Source organism: Schistocerca americana, chromosome 11 (genome assembly GCF_021461395.2).
Source record: "Schistocerca americana isolate TAMUIC-IGC-003095 chromosome 11, iqSchAmer2.1, whole genome shotgun sequence".
NCBI lineage: Eukaryota > Metazoa > Arthropoda > Insecta > Orthoptera > Acrididae > Schistocerca > Schistocerca americana.
Window position 1 is genome coordinate 33,778,893 of NC_060129.1, and position 22,379 is coordinate 33,801,271.

Below are 22,379 nucleotides of genomic sequence, written 5' to 3' on the forward strand. Positions count from 1 at the left end.
GAATGAAACCTTCACTTTCAAGGAAATGTCAGTGTTCTGCCACAGCAACAGTTGTGACCTTCATAGCACCCAACAGACCTGGTGGGCAGAGACTGGTATGCAACCAGTCCAAAAATTATTGGCGTCAGTGGCCTCCAGTGCATTAAAATGCTCTGGGAAAAATAAAACTTCAAATCAGTGACTAAATCAATTTGTGAATTCCACATTATGTCACACATAAATACATCCATACTGAGGAATATTTTTACTGCCATGATGCTTGTAGATGACTATTTTCATTCTTTGTTTTATGGTAGAAGAAAATGAACCTTTCTGTTAAGCCACTGATTTTAATTGAAATTAGTCTTATGTTAACTCCTAATTCAGGTCAGTTGGTATCTCACTTTTTGTTTGCTATAGGGTACAGTATGGACCCGTGTGAATTGGTAGTACATTGGCAGCACTGTCTCTTCTTACCTTTTCAGCTGTGTGACAGGCTTTACAGTGCATCATAACAAAAAGGCAAGATACTGACCATGCCCAACCCATTTACAACTGCTGCCTGCTTCACTCATACCTACATACCAACATGCATTTCACACTGTTATTGTATTATTATTTATTTCTATTCCTGTCTTCATTTTAATCTCATCCAGTTTTCTTATTGGTCTTATTTACATCTTGATGTCTTATTACTGTGCTTCATGTAGCTTTATCCTTCCTTCGCTATACTTAATCTGGTTTTGTCTTTTTCCAGTTTTCAGAATATTCCCATATGTTTTAATGCTCTGTTACTATTTTTTTTTCCTCCACAATCGATTTTAGTTCCTTCCATCTGTGTAAATACAGAAAAGTTTCCCTACCCCTATACCGAACCCACTCCCACATAACTTGTTACTGTGTTGCTGCTTAGTTTGTGGAATTGGTCCCAAACAGCTTTCCACAGTGATTCTATGTTATAATTCTGTCATTCCACAGCCCTCACCAACTCAGCCCTACACAATATATAACTGGGTCCTAAACATTTTGCCACTACCTCATCACTGCCTGTAAAATATTTCCACTCTGCTGTACCAATTACCACATCACATTGCCAAATTTGAAACCCACGTACTGCAGGAACAAGAGCAGCATGTACAGTGCCACCTTAAAAACTGTAAAGTCTATTCACTTTGTACACTTATATTGGACTACCACAACCCAGCACCACTACAAAAACCTCTGTCAAACCTCCTTTACATCAGTTAATAGATGCCTGACCCCATCTTGCAGAACTACATATGCTACAATCTCACAAGCTCCCACCCACCATTCTACCGAACCCAGCACCTAAACAGTCCTGTAACATAGTAGTGAACCTCTCCTCCAAAAGCCTCATTTCAAAGGGGCTTATCTTTTGCCACATTCACAAATTCAGTCATTCTGAGCTTGTTAAAGACCTGATCTCCTTCCTAAAGTGGAAACACTTTTTTGTTACCAACTCAAAACTAGTACTGAACCCAGCCTTACTTGGTATACTCTTCCATCTAACTGTGATCCTACAATACATCCCTCCCCTCCACCTTCACTCCCCCCACCCCACTTCCTGGATCATCCTGTAACCTCAATTCTTGTCTCACCATCATTCCTCCGAATTCACGTACGCAGAGAGAAGCACAGTCTGGTGCTTAAAAACTGATTTCCACCTTAAAATCACTTCTAATGGAATACATTTCTGAATAAATAAAGAATATTGTTTGTGACTGCAGCGCACTTTCTGCTCCACCTGTACAGTCCTTGTTAGGGTGTGGAGTACATGGACAGTTTGAAAATTGGCTCATTCCACTCATTCCATTTCAAGTGTAACGGGAGTCTCTGCTGGACCATTTGTGGATGTAATGAAATTTTATCAGAAGGTTCCACAATGTCTTGAATGAATATGTACTAATATTCAGCTCCATATCTCCTTTGGTTCATTTCTACAGCCTCTCGTGAATAGGGTTCCCAAGTTTGCACCACCTACACACGTGCCAAAGTGTGAACTTTGGATAACTTTTGTGAAAGGTACTTTCAGTTTACAAGTCCTTGCTTATGTGCACTTAAACAACTTTTTGTGCTGAATTAGAAGATATTATCGTTGACATTTTTAAATGCAAACTGTAAGAGCCGTAAGACTACAAAAATGACAGAAAATTCATTGTGTGACTTTGAGAGCCCATCTTTAACCAGTCACAATTCACAATTTAATCAACAGATTTGGCCGACAACTGTGCTGTCTTCTTGTGCTTTTTGTTTGATAGCCTTGGGCCTTTTCTGTCAAATTATATGCTCCTACCAATTTGGTGTAAATGTTTTGGGTGTCAAATTTGTGTAGTTTTTGGAGTCCGTATCTCAACTGTATGTTCTTTAATCTTTATAATCTTTCTGTATCTAAAAAGAGAAGCCTTTCAACTTCAGAGGCACTGTAGTTTAATTTTTGACTCTTGCCTGCTTATGACTGAAAAAAAAAATTGCTCACAGTTATTACTTTTCATACACATTTTTATGCTCAAACGTGATATTAATGAATAAACAGAAAGAAAAATCAGTGAAACCTTTTTTCTGTCCATAAAAATACTAGTGTAGTTATGTACGAATCAACTTCAAGCAATAAGCAGCAATAAAACAAATGAAAATTTAGAATGTTAGAACTCTAAACACAGCTGGAATAATTCTTTTTCACATCAGAATGAATAAATTGCTATTACTGTCTTGTTCATATTCTGAGTAAATATATTGGATTCCTGATGTTTTGGTGTTTTTATGACTTTTAGACATGTATTGTTCCGGAATTGGTCTTCTCAAAATTTTGTGAACTCAGGCCAAAGTAGTGCTGCTGGTACCAGAGTTGTTGTAATTTAACCTTACCCAAAATGATTGCGTTTTTAAACCCATTGTAAAAAAATCAATAAAACCCAACCATATCTAATATGAAAATTCAATTAACATACAAAATGTTACATAGTTACCCTTACGCGAACTAAAGAGAGCCATCATATTTACTGAAGGCAAATATGTAGTGTCACAAGAATTTATTTTATTAATATTGTGTTTTAACTTTTCTTGCAATTTAAGAAATGCAACTAAAATAACATTTACACTCCCAGCAAAAAGAAACTAACTTGATGTAGAATTGTCATGAGAGTAAAGTACTATTAACTACTTTTTGGAAGCATGCAGAAATTTGTAGATCTTCACTAATTTCTCAGTTCTTTTGTCTCCTAAATTTTTTATTAATTTTGCCCAAATGAACTGGCAGATGGACAAGATTCTTTCAGGTGCATTGCTGGCAGGGCATGAAAAGAGGCACTAATAAAATAGTTGTAAGAATGGGTTATTGTTTTCAATAGAGTAATAATAGGAATTTATTTTGAATTGTTTAATCATCAATCTGAAAAGAAAGCAATAAAATCCAATTTCAACTACTTTTCTTTCATTTTTTAAACTCATTTTTATTTTCTCCCTAATCCTGGCTGGTACACTCAGTTCATGTATGTGTAATACATCAAAATGGCCAACTGGTGTTGGCTGCGGCAGCTATCAAGGATGGTAACTATGAGGAATTAATCAAAAAAACTGTGTGCCATTTGGAATCAAAGAATGCATGCTGCAATATTGTGAACCATGTCCTGTATAACCTGTCCTAGAATCTTATTCAGTTCATGTTTTTAAAAAAATATGACCCAGAAGAAATTATACAGTACAAACAGGGGTTTATACTAATAAGAATGTTGTAGAGATGCATCAATCAACTGTAGAAGAGTTAATAGAGAAACTGGTTCTTTAAAAAAGAAAATAAATAAAAAAAAGTCATGGTCTGACAAGCTACCATTCTCTCTCTCTCTCTCTCTCTCTCTCTCTCTCTCTCTCTCTCTCTCTACCACTCCCCCTGCTGTCCCCCTCCCCCCCCCCCCCCTCTCCCAAATTGACATCTGGGTATACCGTGTATGCTTCATATCACTGCCTTTTCATTTTTGCTGAGTGCTGGAAACTCTACAGCAGGCTGCTTCTGTGCACCCTACTAAATGAGAGAAATTTCTTCTTTTGTAAACGACAAACATTGTAATGCTTTTTACACACAAGAAAGACTTCAAATAATTCTGTCTGCTCGATAAGCACATTTTGACAACATTTGCAATGAGCAGAGTTACAAATTAGAACACACCCTACTATCATGTTTCTTTTGTTCCATGACTTTTTTAAGCACTGTCAAGAATGTCTTCTTCCAAGGAGCCTGTCACAACTCTGAGGTGGGAATCTGCTGCGCAGGGAAAACATAAAGTACAGCAAGTGGCCTAATGATCTTCATACCAATTAGTAATCTATTTGAGACCAGTAAATTCTACTCGAGCTACTGTTTGTACGAAATCTGAAGATACTTGCAATATCTGTAGGGTATATAAGAATCCCAGAATGTGGCAAGCAGTTGTTCGTCTAGCCTAGTACTTCATTTTTATGTAATATTCTTCTTTACAGTGTCGATATTGTAGAGGCTCCTTTTCCGTTCAAGAGGGTCTTGATTATTATTGGTGCAATCTCTTCCTTGCTTAGTTTGTTAATCTATCTCCAGTATTCTGAGTTCCACTTTTCTTGTCACTTGGTATTTTTAAATAACAGATAAATAAATAAGTAGTGTGGCTATAATTAATACCAGTGTAAATAAAATGCTTGTATACTCTTATTAACTAAATAATACTACACCAGGCCATGTGAGAGACATTGTGTCAGTAGTGTTTTATGATGCCCTCCAGATGAAATACTAGCAACACCTCCTAGGTTGAGAGTGTAAATAAATCTTAAATCTTCTCCATCTAAATTTAATTCTTCTGATAGTTCTGGTGAAAGGCGATTGCTTTCATAAAATTTCCATTTACTTAATTTATCTCTGGTTTTATTAAGTCCATCCCAGAGCTTACCTAGTTCCTCTTCTGTTTTTCCTAAATCAACTGTGAACCATAGTGTACTGACTGATAAATCTGTTATTTCTTGTACCTTTTGAGTAATTAATTCACTTACTCATGCCTCCAAAGTTCGGAAAGTGGAGCTGGTAAAGCTATGTCCAAATTTTTACCCTGCTCTAACACATGTAACCACATATGCGTGTCTTAAGAATTGTGCTTTTACTTTTGTAAACATTTGTTTAGTTAATTCTTTCATATATGTTTTACATTCTGACCTACCTCCTTTAATTGTTCAAAACCAACATTTCTTACAAGATCACATAGTTCGTTTATCTTAGTACTTAACTACTCTTGTAAAGTGGGTAAAATGTTAGCAAGTTAGTTATTTTTGTATTTATCTCCTTTTTTTTTCCTCTTCGTGAGATTTCTGAATATGCTGTAGGAGGCTACCATTTGTGATATTTATGATATCTACTTTTGCACTTAAATCCTCAGTCGTCTTCCACCATTTGTTGCCTAAAATTTATTAATGTAAAAACGCTAATGAGTTGTCTGTTGACTCAGTATTCTAAGCCCAATAACACTCAACTTTTTGGCCAGCCACTGACTTCAAATTTCTCACAACACATAGTACCACTTGAAGGCACGTTATTTTGATTCAAATACAGCTCACTTACGACTTTCAGTGGCTCTAGGCATGGCAAACTGCCAGTGCGAAGTGGGACTGTCATGGTGGGAAGGCTACAATAGAAATTGCTGCAGCAGTGGCCAACTCTGGTGTTTGATATGCCACCAATGTAACTGCAGTTAACTGGCGTGTGATGACAAGGAACTGAAGACTACAAAACAGCCACCGGCTCGAATTCTCGATCTTCTGGATTGTAGACATGTATTTTATTCTGTGTTGTAATTATTGTTGAGTAACTTAATATTCTTGTATTGACAACTAAATTCCTTCTGTTCTTTCTGTATCACTGAGAAGTCTATAAAGTTTTCTCATCAACAGCTCAATTCTTCATAAACTTTTCTTGAATAAAGTATTATTAATGATTGCTGCATTGAGTAACCTTCACAGTGGACCACATTTTCATGGACAGTGTCCTTTTCTACTGGAACTCATTATGACAAAAATACTAATTTCTTTCAAGTATCTTAACAAATTTTTGCAGATTCGCCACTCTGTGAGGCATTCAGCACAAATGCAATTTTTCCTGGTTACGTACATGACAATTTTCTCTGATGAGGGCAGTACATTAGCTACTGTTGTCAAAACACCTTTTGCTCATTACCTGCATAAACTGCCCCCCCCCCCCCCCCCATCTCCCCCCCATCTCACCACCCATCTCCAAATCAGTGTCCAGCTGTACCCTGTATGCCTTGTATTACTGACTGTGTCTCCTTTTTGGCATGCTGCTGAGTGCTGAAGACTCAACAACAGACTACTACTGTGCACACTACTACATGAGAGAATTTTCTTCTTCTGTAAACCACATATATTATTATAGCTTTTTACACACAGGAAAGATATCAAGCTGTTCTGTTTGCTTGGCTAGTATGTTTCAACATCATTTGCAACAAACCACATTACAGTCCATAGCATTTCTTGGTTCTGTGTATGTCTGATGCATTGTCACATGTGTCTTCATCCTAGGAGCCTGGCACATATCTGAAGCAGGGATCTGCTGCACAGAGAAAACATTGAGAACAGCAAGTGTGGCCAAATGGAAGCCACTTCCAGTGTTGCTCTGTCCAGTAGCAACATAGTCTACCTCACCTTTCAGTCAATATACACATGCAGAAAAACCCAGTGGTCAACATGAATGTCCCACTATCCAAACTACTTTAAATGAATGTGCTCCAGTAGTTGATGGTCATCATTCATCAGTCATAAATACCCTGTACAATACATTACTTTAACAAAGTGATCGATTACACTGTAGTCTTGATCTATTTAAATTCAAGGAAAACATTTCAAGCATCATCTTGTCTTACGTTACAGAGAAAGAAATTAAAGAAATTGAATTTGATCAAGAAAGGTTTGTTGAAGTCCACAGAGTTGCTAGGATAAGAGAAAATCAACAGTTCAAGCCCATTGTTGTAAACAATATTAGGGGAAACAGAGGTTAGAATGATTTTGTAGTATTCAAAGTCAAAGTGTTTAAAGTCAGTGAAGAAATTCCAGCACTTATCAGCTTTTTGCATCCCAGTGGCTACGTCCATTCCTTCCATTGTCCATCTACTTAAGGTACTTAATGGATTCCGGATCATCACATATTTAAAATCAAAAGCACCATCAATAGCATCAGGAAGGCAATATACTTGTTCAGAATCTAAATGAGACGGCATTTGCAATTTATTTAGTCTGAAGTGCAAAGACATTATTCCAGTCATACAGTGTGTTTAAAGTTCTGTCTCTCTCTGGATTTTCATTTGTGTTATTGCTGCTTATTGCTTGAAGTTGATTGTACATAACTACACTTGTATTTTTGTGGCTTAAAAGCTGTTTTCTCTCATTTTACTTTCTATTTACTCATTAATTAATGCTGCATTTGAGCATATACACTCTTTATGAAAACCTACAACTTTGAACAAGGTTTTACAGCTGTAAGCAGACAAGGGTCAGCTGCTGAAGCTGAAAGACTGCTGAACAAGTCCAGAAAAACAGGGACACTTCATTGAAAATATATTTATTGAAATATAAGTTTCAGAACTGGGCAAATTAAAGCTGAAAGTACATATTTTATACTGTAATTAGCCCTTTACAAAACATTCATTGTAGAACACACAAATTTGACCATCCGTTATTTCCTTTTCTCTGCTGAACAAAACACTAGAACAGTGTATTATTGCAACCCCGTTTGTAGTCCAGTGGGCCATTCTTGAGAGCACAAGACAGATTCTTAAAAACCAAGTCAAAAAGAAGTATATTTCTGCATTACAAGTTCATTTGATATGAGTTTTGTTTCAAAATTAATTAATTTTAATTTCAATATGAATTGTCCCACCCGTAACACCGAACATCATTAATTTGTACAAGAGAACACTGTGTAAGCAAGCTAGTTTGCATGTAGGATTCAGCTGGTAAAATTAAAGTATGTTAAGAATAACATTTGCATTTTATGGGTGGGACTTTACGCACTGTATTCTCTCCAATGTTTGAAGCTTTGTCAGAAAATGGGTTAAGAAGAATATTGTTTAAGAATGAAGGTACATGTTTTGGGCACTTATTTTGCCAAATAAAATAATAATAGATATTTTTAACTAAATTTCAAATTACAATACATAGCAGTAATGGCATCAAAGACTAGAGTCCAAAAGTTCAGAGAAAAGTTGAAGATCAATGAGGACGCATGTCAGCTACATCTAGCAAACAAAAAGAAGCGTGATAAGAAAAGAAACCAAATGATAAGAAAAACAGTGAATGACAATCTAGCACTTCATAAATTAAAGAAAGCAAAAGAGAGAACAAAAAGAAAGCTTTAGAATGAGGAAGAAAGAACAGTCTGGTAACTCATTAGTTCAACCGTACAAGCCAGCAAGTTCACTAGGAAAGGCAGTCAGTGGACAAAGAAGCATTGCCTAAGAGCCCCAATAAAAGAAGTGCTGTGGTGAAGAAGCTGTTATCACAGTAACCAGAAACTGAAGGTGCTTCTTCTTCTTCCAGAATGGAAATACCACTGCATGGGCGTAAAATTTATACTAAAGGACTTATTTCAAAAGTCCAAACTTTTTTCTCAAGAAATCTTTCAGGAAAGAGAGATTGTTTGGTTCATAGAGATATAATTACCAAAAAAAGTATAAGGTGCAGCAATGAATAATGTTGACAACAGTAATGGAAGCATATGAACTTTTTAAATCTGAATTTCCACATTTAACAGCTGTGGTGAAAAAACATAAGTTTTGTATCCTATACCCACTAATGTTTTACTGACATCTAAAATGCCACATAATATCTGTACCTGAAGGTACCATGCAAATATGGGGTTTCTTGTTAAATGTTTAAGTGATGAATTTCCAAATTTCCCAAATACTATCAAAGCATTGGTTTGTAGTACAGGCAAAGAAAAGAGAGTGGCACAAAATTCTACTAATTGTAAGTTAAAGCCAGTGATCCCAGGCTAATTAATCTTATAGATTACAGTGACATGTATGAGGAAGTATGTTGGAAGCAATAGAAAGAACGAGAGGTGTGTGTTTTGGTTGTTAGTGAAAGTGGTAGAGTACGAGATGTACTGCAGGAAGAGTTTCAGTGTACAAACTACAGGGAACCTTGCTCATTATGCCAGACACTGCATGAAGTCAACTAGAATGATTTATGTTCCCAAGGAAAGAATTGCAGAAAATGTTGAAATGCATTAGTTTTATTTATTATTTTGCAGACAATTTAGTATGTATATCTGAAAACTGTATTTGTTAGAATTAAAAGAGTTATTTTATTGCTTAAAACAGTAACGTGACTTCAAAAACTTAAGATTCCTAAATGTAAAACACAAAAATGCTAGTACAAACTAGGACAAATGTCCAACCTGAAATGTTGGAATTGTTCTGCACTTTGCAGGGACAGCAAGACAAAAAAGATCAAAGAAAGCTGAGATATAGACCTCCATAAATATTCAAAATTTGGCACCCAAAATATTTTCATTAAACTGTCAAGTGCATATATTTTCTTTGAGAGGAACTGAGGCTATTGCAGAAAGGCACAAGAAGACAGCATGGTTGTGCATAATATTACCAATTCTTGGCTGAATCCGCCCATTAAATTTTGAATTATGGCTGATTAAAGTGGGACTCTCATAGATGCAAAGTGAATTTTCTACTATTTTTGAAGTTTTACAGCTGTCAACACATGTACAGAGTCTGCCAGAAAAATCTATACACTCTTTTGTCAGACTCTATCGTGACATCAATATTGTTGTTCCATTTGAGTTATGAGTGTGTTGTAGTATATTCTTTGGCTCAACAGATGTTAGCACATTCATCTCAGTATTGATAAAACACACATGACATTCGAGCAATGAAGATTTATTGTGAAATTGTTTTCAAGTTTGAAGTGCGACATCAGTGGAGGCGGTAGTTGGAAACAGAACCACCAACCCACTTAGCAATTAAAAGCATCATTGTCAAGTTTTAATTGCATGGAACAAATTGTGATATTCACAAAGGAAGATCAGGAAGACAGCATACAGCTACAAGTCCTGCTTTGTTGGCGTTTGTTAATTCTCCACAGAAGTCTGCTACGCAATGTGCACGTGAAGTGGGGGTTAGCAGTACAAGTGTACATTGAATTCTGAAAGTTGCAAAATGGAAAGTTGACACTCCACAATTACTGCACATGATTAATGATGATCCTGATCACTGAATGCAATTTTTTGAAACCTATCAGCAATTGGTAACTGATGACAAACAATTTGTGATGAAGGTAGTGTGGAGTGGTGGCACAATTTAAACTTAAGGGAACCATGAATCGGCATAACAGTGTGTACTGGGCACCAGAAAGTCTGCATGTTTAAGTGGATAAAGCAGTTAATCTACTAGGGGTTCATGTGCGGTGTGGACTATCATCTAGGATCTTTGTAGGACCCTTTTTCTTTGATGCTACTGTCACTGGTGAAGTGTACCTGGAAATGTTATGCACATCAATTTTGCCAGATATACCTGCATTTTATAGAGCTGATGAAGAGGTCTTCTACCAACAGGATGGTGCACCACCTAGCCGCATGAGCTTTCCTGGATGACAATTTTCCGGGGCATTGTATTGGATGAAGAGGCCCATGAAGTTCCCTCCACGGTCGTCAGATCTAACATCTATGGACTTTTACTTGTGGCGAAGTGTGAAAGATAACGTCTATCAAAGGAAGCCACACATGCTGAAGGTACTTTTCCAGGAGATTACAGCAACATGTGCAGCGATCTCCACTGCAACATTGGCTGGTGTATTTGCGGCGACTGCTCGTCATTCTGTTATGTGCATAGCCGCCAACGGTGAACATTTTGAACATGTACAGTAACCATAGTTCCTTAAAGTGTGTATACATTTTTCTGGCCAACTCTGTATTTAAGGATGTAATTAGTTGTTGTTGTTGTTGTTGTTGTTGTTGTGGTCTTCAGTCCTGAGACTGGTTTGGTGCAGCTCTCCATGTAATTAGTAATGTATTCTTATTGAGCACAAAATATTGTTTAGTATAGAAGAGCAGGATCTTATAAGCTAAGAGCACCTTTCATGAATGTTATCCAGTTAATGTTCTGGCATGCATGTAGGTTGTGGAAACTGAGACCCCTGTCTATGAGAAGCTGAAGAACTGGAACGAAAAGAAATACCAAGCTGAAACTGTGTACATGTTCATCCAAGACATCGTTGAACCTACTCCAAAAAAGCCATTGGATTCAGAAATGGTCAAGTGAGGACCATCTTTAAATCTGATACATTTGAAATGGAATGACCCTAGTTCTTGATTAATGTCCTGTCACAGGATCCAACACCATCTCTTCAAATTCTACTCTGTAAACAAATCTTTGTTGAGAACATTTGCCAACTGTCTGTGGCATGAATAATCCAATTTCTTGTAATTTTCTGTCTGTGATGATAATTTTTTTCCAGTTGACAAGATATGTACTATGAATCTTTTCTCGCTACATTTGTATGTCTTTCTGGGCACTGCATGCTGCAACATCATACATTAAATGCACGTCTTTAGTTTGTTGTAATGAGAAATGTTATACCTTTTACAATTAATCAACTCCTCTGTGAAGAGAGTGTAGGCAATAGTGTATTACTTTTCAAGATAGTGTTACGGTTGTCAGTTTGAAGGCAGTTGCTTTACTACTAAGCATAAGCAGTTTACACACATTTACTTCAAAAATGTTGTACATTCAAGACCTTATACTACCTGAAATACACACTTCCAACCATTTGTTTCTTTTCTCAAAATACTCATTTTAGTGTCCTTTACTGTTGGTATTATTTTGACCTGAAGGGATTATGACATCCTGTATTAAAGAACCACATATTATACCAAATACATGACAAAATAGTAAAACCAAATAAATGTCATTGGTGCCAACATATGTATGTAAAACATCGTCATCTTTCTTGTGTGTTGAACTAATATAAAGTTCTCGGGTTTCCAGATGCGACAGTTCGATGAGTGTCGCTACCATCGTCTTATGGTAAAGTGTTGAAATGTCATCTTGCTTGATCTTATACAGGTACTGCAGCGAGTTGAGTTGTCCTTGCCCTTGACCCAGCACAGATTGGAGCAGATGAGGGAGTGTACTTGAATCCCAGCATGTTCAGTCAGATACCAACTAGCACATTGTACAGATCTCTCTCAGCTCTGAGTGCTCACAGTGTGTTATGGCCAGTAACAGGTCCAAAGCAGAACTTTGTTAATAGCCACCATCTCTGTTTCTGAGGCCGTTATTAGCCCTAAATTTGATGGATTCCTTTATCATGCTGTCCCAAACTACAATGCATTACAAAGCACTCTTGCTCATTCAGAATACAACACGCAGCTTTCTTCCAAACTGTGCTCAGTGACTGCCAATTTGTCTCTCTGCCCCAGAGCTGATGTGCTCCAGGCAGTACTGCTGAATACGACATTGTGTCTGCTCCGTGTAACATGGCCTACGCTCACACTGAATGCTTTAGATGTCATATGGGCACATCCCCAGATGAAGAAGATGGTGATTATCTTTGAAAACTTGAGTTTTAACTCTTGTTTGTCCTGCTCTGGAAACCTAGAAGATTTTATTAGTATATCCCAGTTGTTCTGGAACACATTTCACACACATATATATAACTAGTACTGATAATAACAAACAGCTGGTACATAAAGGGCAGGCTCTATTAAAGGGATCCAGTAGGCTACAAAGCGTGGTGGTACTTTTGGAGTGGTATTCTAAGTGAATTTCTAATCAATCATGGGCTGGTTTGAAAATTGTTTTTGCTTGTTTCTTTGTGTTCTGACATACTTTACATCCATTAGGACCTCTTCACTATTGATCTATACACTGAACAGTGTATTTAAGGCAATCTAATCTAGTGAAATGAAGAACAAGCATATTCTTTTGAATGGGTTTGTACCAGCAGGAAATGAATGTGTCAGCTTGCGACGTTTGCCTACTGTATTTCTTCACTGATGGTCCTCAGTGTTGACGTACTGTGTTGTGATACTGGCTGAAAAATGGGCGGTGGAATTTCAACACTGACTACTGTAAATAATGTAGCCGACAGGCGCACAGTTGCGTTCCCAGTTCTTTACTTTCACTGTTCACAACCCCACAATATACACAGTTAATATAGCCAGTGCGCTATTGTTTAACTTTCGATAAGCCTCGTTAATAGCTCTCAGGCAAACATCAGCATACTGCTACCATAGTTTACTGTTGAACATCTATTAGCAGTAGAAAACTGGTCACAGCAGAATAATATGCTACATATTGAATAACCACTGTCATTGTTTTAACATATGACCTATTACACATATTTCACAGTTAATAATCCCTCTTGTTTAGCACACTTTGGTAGCTTACCAGTAGCACCAATAATTCTTATTCCAAAAACATGCATCACCACTATACCCTCTGTGTTCTTAATAGCTTCAAAAAATGCCTGTGAGATGCCTTTCAAATCGCTACCATTGTCCAGTAAACACTTACCATCACTTGCTTTTGTTACAGGGTGCCACACTTCCTTTTTACTTACCATTTGATCTTCTTCATACAACAAATCCTCTTTAATCCTTTGCTGGAAAGACTATAATCCAGATTACCAAATTAATTACCAGACACAGTCAAATGACAAATAGCATGGTTTCTTCCTCATTACCACTCTCAAACTCCAACTCTTCATTACACCTAACATTATCTTCCTTTATTCTTTCTTTACGTAACACATTGTCATCATTATCAATTATAAATTTAAATACCTCATCCTTGTCACTACTGAATTCGTCACTGCTATCATCATTACAGCTGCTGTCAGAATCAGACCCACTGTCACTTTGATTGTCATCAAATACTTGGCTTATTAGTTGATTATTGTTTCCAGTATTAGACCATAAAGCAATACACCTGAATTCCTTATGTTCTCTTAAAAATTTACCATCTGTCTGGACACTTTGGACATCCTGGGCAATAGCAACACACTGTGTTTCATCCCTTATTTTATTATAGTACATTCCTCCTCTACTTTTATGGGATAAACATTGCTACCCACACCATCATTCAACATCTCACTAGAATTAGAAATTACACTTATCTTACTACTATCATTTACATTACTCTTACCTGTGATTACAGAACATTTATATACACATGGTTCTTCATCACTACCTGCTCTAGTGCGAGCCAAAACTGGAGCATTGTATAGTTTAAATGGTTTGATCCAGAATTAAAATAATCTGCTCCATTTCTTTTACCTGAATTTCTCCTACTATTTCTGTGTCCATTCTGGCTATCTTCCACCCAACCATTCCTTAAATTTCTACTGTTATTAGGCCTGATCATCCAATTTACCTCAAATTCTCTCCCTAATTGATTATTGTCATCAAAATTCCTCCTACGATCTTCCACTGAGGGCTTCACCCTCTCCACTTTATCAATATGACTCAGATATCACTAATATTACCTGTAGGGGCAGGTACGAGCAATTCTCTAACTTTCTGAGGCAACTTAGTTTCTAAACCCAAACATTTCAGTTTTTTTTATCCAAAGCTGACAGAATCCTTTCATAGGACCCTTCCTAGAGGCAAATCTCTCTCCTCCGCAAAATTCACTCAAAATTCTCTGCTGCTTCTCTTTGGACCAATATTCGTATAGAATTGGTTTTTCAAAGCTGTGCCATGAAGGCATGATCTGTATCGCTTCATAGGCTCAGATGTTATTGAATTTAGCATCTGTTAAAATTCAGGAGTAAGTAAAAAACCTATAATTTTTTGTTTTCTCCAAAAAAAAATTCCTGCCCCGAGATACAGGCCTCCGAAGATGAGACTGCGAACACCATTTTGAATAATTTTCGGATTTTTTTTTTTTTTTTTCAAAAATGCTAATCCAGAAAAGTTAGATTTTTTTGGTTGATTAGTACTATGTAGTACTCTCTGTAAAGGATAGCTTCCACTTTTAAGTTGGACAGGTTTTATTTAAAAAAATCTTTTTTTTTCAACTTTCATGGGTAATATATGACTCCACTGAAGTTGTTTCTTACTAATTTCTTTGTTACAATGTTTATTTCTATTGTCTTTGTTGCAGTTATTTTTTATCACTTTCTTTTTTGCATTTACTTCTTTTCACTTTCATTGTTGAAGATATTTCTTACACTTGGTGGTAGTTTTTTGTCAGTTTCTTTGTTGTGGGTGTTCATTGCAGGTTTCTGTATTGTAGTTGCTCAGTGCTAATTTGTTTACTGAAGAGGCTTCTAAGAAATCTGAGGCCATCCAGTGCATTCTGTGTTTTCATGAGGAATTTGCCAGTCGATACAGTTGCAGCGTGTTTTTTGAAATTGACTGTTTGAAATGTCTTCTGACTGGGGCCACAGGAGAGTGAAGTGTGCTGACTATTTGGATATTCATAAAAGAGTTAAATATAAGACAAACAGAAAAAGTACACTTTGTTCAGGTTGGGAATAAGTGTTCTCATTTGAAGACTCTGTTTCAAAGTAAAGATGTTTCCAGCGATGACTTTTTGTGTTATATATGTTTTGACAGAATAACAACAATGATAGTATCAGAACAATGTGAAGCCTCCCATGGTGCAGATGATGCAAATTTTGCATCAGTAAAGGAGAAATTAAATACCCTGAATCAGTCAACTACAGAGGTAGATGTTTGTCCTGTTAAGAAACCGTGGTCAGTGAAGTCGAATCAGCAGCTCTATGCATCAAGAAAGTGCAGAAAAATTACTAAAGCTATGGATGAATACACTACAGCAAAACTGACCATACTCTCGAAAGTAGAAATTCAGAAGAAAATGAATCAAAGCCCTCTTGCACCTCTAGCCAGGAATTTTTCACAAATATCAATTCAGCTGTTGTATACTGTGCATCCTACAGTGAAAAGGCGCAAGTTTTAACTATTATTCCATAGACATTTTTAAAGAAAACAAATTTGAACCACTTTCCATCAGTATCAAAGTACATGGTAGACAAATCAAGAAATGTGAAGTCTGTAAAAGGAATCTTAGGAAGACCAGATCCCTATTATTGTCATCCTGTAGAAGCAGCTCAGGTTCTTATAGTGCAGTCATTTTATCTGGAAGATAAATGGGACTCTTCTTGTCAGAGTGCCAACAAAAAAGACACTATAACACTAACAGGTGAAGGTCAAAAAGTTGTGAAAGTGTAGTGGTACATGACTTACAGTATTAAAGAAACTTTTGCAATTTATAAGATCAATAATACAACTTCACATATCGGAAGATCAAAATTTTATGCACTATGACTTAAGTGGGTAGTTCCAACCCACCTAGAGATGTCTATTTATGTGTGTACGGCATGAATTTTGAACTTTGTGGGGTAACTTTGAAGAACTTACTGGAGCACATGACATATGACACCTCTGTTAGGCGTGTGAACTCATTAGTAGTCTGTAACATAAAACAAGGGTACCATTGGTGTAATGACCAGATTTCAATTTTTACAGGAGGGACATATTTTCAAAACAAGACCACAAGTGTTGCAGCTATAAGTGATGACACAGGACATGACTCAGCACATGCTTTGCTAGCAGTGCAGAAAATTCTTCAACTGCAAACAGGGGCAGACAAGATCGTCATTATTTCTGATGGTACTCCTAATCATTTTAAAAATTGTTACCAGCTGTTTGAATTGAGTAAGTCACTATTGCCAACTGATTGGGTACACAGTGCTACTGGTCATGGGAAGGGGCCTTGTGATGTTGTAGGAGGCCTGACGAAGCACCATGCTCCAAAACATAATCTTTACATACCAAACATAGCTGCGATACAGAATGCTTAGGATTTTATGAGAGTTGTGAAATCTTACACATCCGCAGCCCTCATTCTTTTGTCCAAAGAGGAAATCGAAGAATTCTGTGAGCAGAAAAAAGAAGAATTGGCCAAAAAAATTACTCCTGTGAAAGAAATTCAGAAGAGACATTTTTGGACTCACTTTAAAGAGCAAGAAAGAAGACATTTCATTCATTCAGCCAACACCTCAGAAACAGTAGGATAATATTCAGATTCACAACCTGAGAAGGGGGATGTTTGTGGCATGTGTGTGTGACTGGGATTGCAGAGATTTATTGACACTAGTTATGAGTTAAACGAAATTGTAGTGAAATTTATGCTACCACATGGACCAGTTGCTGGATGTAAGTGTCCAGCTGAAGGACAGCAACAATGCCATCAGTGCTCACCTTCTGTTCACAATGTTCTCAAGTGCTCCAGTTCCTATTGGTTCAACAGGAAGGCATCACTCTATATTAAAGGAAGATACTAAAGTACTGGAACACATTTTTAGTTCATTAACTGGCTAATTTCGGTACAAAACAGAGTACACATAAGTTATATAAATTGAAACTTTTTAGTCTTTGGACCTTTCACATACGTTTTGGAATCATTTAAAATGCTTGAAAAATGTGTCTCTTACTCATCTTTCAAACTACTTAAATTTTGTTAAATAAGGGTAGTTTTTGATTTTTATGAGCCTGTTATGTGATAATGTGATGGTAAAACATGCTTTATATATGGCAAAAATTTCAATTGTTTGTGAAACCTGTTCAACTGAAAAGTGGAGGCTCCCCTTTTCAGGGAATGTAAAATAATATGGTACTAATCAACAGAAAAAAAATCAAAATTTTACAGATTGGAATTTCTGAAAAAAAAAATTCCATAAATTAAATAAAAAAGTTCAGAATGCTATAGTAAAATTACTTTGTCAGATAAGTCCAAATGGAGGATTTCTTTGTAATCATAAAGCAATTAGCTTTCAATTAAAAAAATCAATAAAATATCTAGAGATGTTCCAGAGATACAGCATTTTAAAATTTTATCAAAAAGTCACATCTTCAAAATGGTATGCACAGTGTCATTTTTGGAGGGCTGTATCTTGGAGCAGAAATATAAACTAAATTCAATAACATCTGAGACTATGAAGGTAACATTTTTTCCTACCCTGCCTGTATTGTTATGGACTATGCCTGAAGTACAACTATCAGCTACCTGAGCTGCCCACCCGTGAGCTACCCCTTTTAAAAAATCTTTCACAAATGACATTTTCTCCTTGTGATTGCATGCTTCAAGCAAATTATTAAATTTTCTAATGAGATCCTATGGATGCACTTGAACATATGGTTCAAAACTATTAAATTTGTTACAACTAACAAATGAAGTTCTGTTTGGGACACTACATATTCTATACTTTAGATTTTGTATTTCTTCCATCTTTTTTTCCATATCAGCCAATTTGGAATCTACATTATGATTTACTTTTACCAGTTTTTCCTCTACCTCTACTGCACACTTGGTTTCCACTTCTGTTTCTAAATCATTTTTAATCTGATTGATTTGGTTCAAGTTTAACCCTGTTTTCAGCACAAAATTTCCTGGCTGCTTTGATTTCATCTTTAAGCTGTTTTTTGGAAACCTGCAGCCTCCTAATATAGTTATCACAAAGCTTCTTTCTGTCTTCTACACATTTACTACTCATTAATGTTAATTTATCATTAGTGTTATGTGCTACTTTCTTTATCTTTTCATCACAATCGTTAGCTACTGCCTCAACCTTCTTATTTAATTCTGAAAGATTAGAGTTGACTACCTTAATCTCCTTTTTAATTTATTTCTCCAATTCATCCTTGAAGCTGACCATGTCAGTTCTAATGCTATGAGTTTTCTTTTCCACCTTAATAATGTCTTCTTTCGTACACATACTACTCATAATTTCTTTTAACATTCATTCCAATTTTTCGTCTGCCCTAACCTGTTGCCCTCGCTGACTTTCACTACTCTCCCTTAACCTTAATGATTTCATCCACTTCAGTACTGTTTTCATCCATTTCACTTCCATCATCATACAGTGTACATGACGCTTTTATCGTTTCATCTACAATAGGGCTTTCGTCCCCATCATTCAAAGTTACTTGCATGTCATTTACAGAACCAGTTCCCCATTGTCTCTTCTCTCTCATCACACTGTCTTGTTCGTTAAGGCCACTCATTATGCATAATTTAATATAAAATGACTTTTTTATGAAATTACCTTATTCTTATTCACTCGTCTTCTGCGGCTGCTGCTGCTGCAGTTGCAGCAGCAGTAATCATCATTTCGATTCATCGTCTGCACAGCTGCGTCTATGTGCGTGCTGATTTGCTGCTCCTGTACTCAATGGCTGCTTCCATAGAACCCACTAGCTGATTGGCTGCTCTCATACTGTGGCCATGAAACCCATTCGCTGATTTGCTGTTGCACTTCCTTTGTTATAATCACTGTATTGTAAACTGTTCTTGAGATAGTGTTCATAGTTCGTGAGTCCTAGTTTATTGTGCCCAATTACAATAATCATCACCCAGAAGGGAACCATACATGATGTTCACCTGCTTTATTTGTTTGTTGATGGTCCTTGGTGTCAACATATTGCGTTGTGTTACTGACTGAAAAGTGGGGAGTGGAATTTCAACACTGACTACTGTAAATAATGTAGCCAACAGGTGCACAGTTGCATTCCTAGTTCTTTACTTTCACTGTTCACGACCTGCTAATAAACACAGTTAATATGGCCAGTGCACTATTGTTTAACTTTCGATGAACCTCATTAATAGTATTCAGGCAAACATCAGCATACTGCTACCGTAGTTTACTGTTGAACACCTATGAGCAGTAAAAACCTGATCACACGGTTATTGCAGAATAATATGCTACATATTGAATAAACACTGTCATTGTTTCAACACATGACCTATTACACGTATTTCACAGTTACGTTGATGCATTGTTGTTGACCTAACCAGCACAGGTTTCTCGTCTGAAAATCGCCCGTGGACTGATTGTCTCGGGACCAAAAATTGGCCCTTTATACATCATCTCAGTAATAGGCACTGAAACTACACATTGTTCAGTGTTTAAGTTGCAGAAGTTACAATTAAAACATAAATCATTAAATTAACTGAATACATTGAAAAATTGGTTCTTTTTAACAGTTTGTTCTGCACAGGAGTTAAGCCGAATTATTTGTTTAAATGATGAAATTAACAGATATAGATATAGAAACAATACTTTTTACAAACCTGTTAATTACTTTGGAATTAATGAAGAGCTGGATTTGTTAATATATTTTCAAATAGAGCCAAATAAATACTTCAAGAATCCTAGTGATTCTTTTTCCAAATGTGTATAATTAGTACAGAATTTATATTTGTTTGTAAGTCAGCAATAGAATCTAAGCCACAAAACAATTACTGATTTCATCCTATAACAAAAGATATTAACAATAAATTGTCAAAATAAATTAGAAAATCAATTACATACACAAAATGGAGCACAAATTTAGATCTTGTGCTATATTCTTTAAAACTAAGGCCCAACCTTCCTCTTTTATGAAATTTCAGATTATACTTACATATTTTGATGGTAATTAGTCAAAAATTAAAAAACAAAAATGAATTTAAGGAGGCAGATAACAAAACAAGAGGAAGTAAGAAGATCCCAGCTTGCTTTGTCATAAGCTTACATTTTGACAGTGTAAGAAGACTACTGCATCTCACAGGATGATTAAATAAATTTGTAATACCTTAAAGCTGTTTGTATACTTTTCATTTGATACACAGCAATTAATGTTCATTTGAATACTACTCATTGAAGCATTGAGCCTAGATTGAAATGCTTATTTCTTACATGTGTATATGCTGAAGCTTATGTATGATTTATATCCTCAACAGATAGTTTGTTCAAATATTTACACTATGTGATCAAATCACATGTTGAAAACTGCATTCTTCCCTTAGGTGAGAATGGTCTCTTCTACATTTCACAATGATCTTGGTACTTCCTTAAGCAGGAAAGTGTATGAAATTGGTCCATAATTTGAAGAGTCACCCTTATGGTGGTTTTGAAGGTACTGAAGGTTCATTGGATAAACAAGTCAGTCACCTTTGTTCTAATAGCTTACAATACTTCCTGAAGTCTTGCTCAGTGCACACAAAATAACCTAGACCATAGCTGCTGTGCAGATGGCGTGGTTGGGGAGGACAACAATAGTTATGCAGACTTTGTTGTGGACAACCACAGCATGTTGGGGGAGGTGCAGATCAACAGCTGAAGCATCTGCACAAATGTATTTCTTCCATAGCTTGTCAGCTACAACTACTAAGCCTTGTGAATGGTAATATCAACTGGTTATGCAAGTATGACCAATGGTTTGACAAATGTAGATGTTAAGATTAAGTACTGTCTCACTAGAATACTGAAGAAGAACAAACCACATAAACAGAAGATCATTCAAAGTGAAACCAGGTGGACTGTGTGCCGCCAGAAGGAAATCTCCTAAAACAAAAAATATGTCATAATGGCCAACACCACTTAATATGGTACTGTCAGTGTAAAATAAAGAAAATGTCACACATGGGGATTGTGTGTCATCCCCCTGATAACCATTTCAGCAGGCATTACCTAAAAATATAACATTCATTTTCTTCTTCTTCTGGTTTTTCCGAAGTAGTGAAGCCTGAGGAAGTACTTTCAGTTATTATATGAGTATGGTGTCTATTGTTTTGGACATTTCTGGAAGAACACACACCACACTGAATCCGCAGCTATGACAGCAATTGTAGTTGGAGGGAGAGGAAGGCAGAGAAAGGGAAGGGACTAATGATATTAGCTGCATCGAGACTTTACACAGAGTCAGCAGCGGTGAGTGAAAATGCGTGCTGTAGAGGGACTCAAACCCATGATCTTCTGGTTACTAGGCAGTCACATTAACCACAATGCCACCTGGAGACAGTGTTTATTGCAAAAACGCAGACTATCTCATCGTGCTCCCCAGCAGACTCTCACAGCCACCCAGTGGCACCTATCAGCAGTCCCTGTCCATGCCGTACTTTCTCGCTGATTTTATATTCACACTGGAGGTTTAATGTAAGTGTACATCCACACTGAAGGTAGGGAATTAATTACCTATTGAGGTGAATCAATAGTATGAATGCATGGTAAAACTTGCTCACAATTAACTCACCATGTAAAAAGGAATTGGTCAAATCTAGAAATAGAACTATTCACACAAATTTAATTCAGCATAACTAAAACAAACTTTTCTTCATATCATTGTCAACTCTCTGCCAGGACAAGAACTTTTTTTTCTTTCCTTCATTATGGGATACTTAACCAACCACAGTTTGTATTACAAGATGGCTTTCATACTGAGGTAGTTTTCAGTCAGCAGTTGGTTCCCACTCCTTGTTGCACATATCCTGCAGATGCGTGCTGTTTCATTTAGTTTCAACACAATAGACAACTAAATTTTTACCCAGTGA

At 36.5% G+C, this 22,379-nt stretch overlaps 1 protein-coding gene across 1 annotated transcript in view; it reads left to right on the top strand.

Annotated features, from left to right (window-relative positions):
- The window catches only part of LOC124553205, a 226,247-nt gene that overhangs the window by 48,713 nt on the left and 155,155 nt on the right, over positions 1 to 22,379 (top strand). The gene's annotated exons all lie outside the window — the stretch shown is intronic.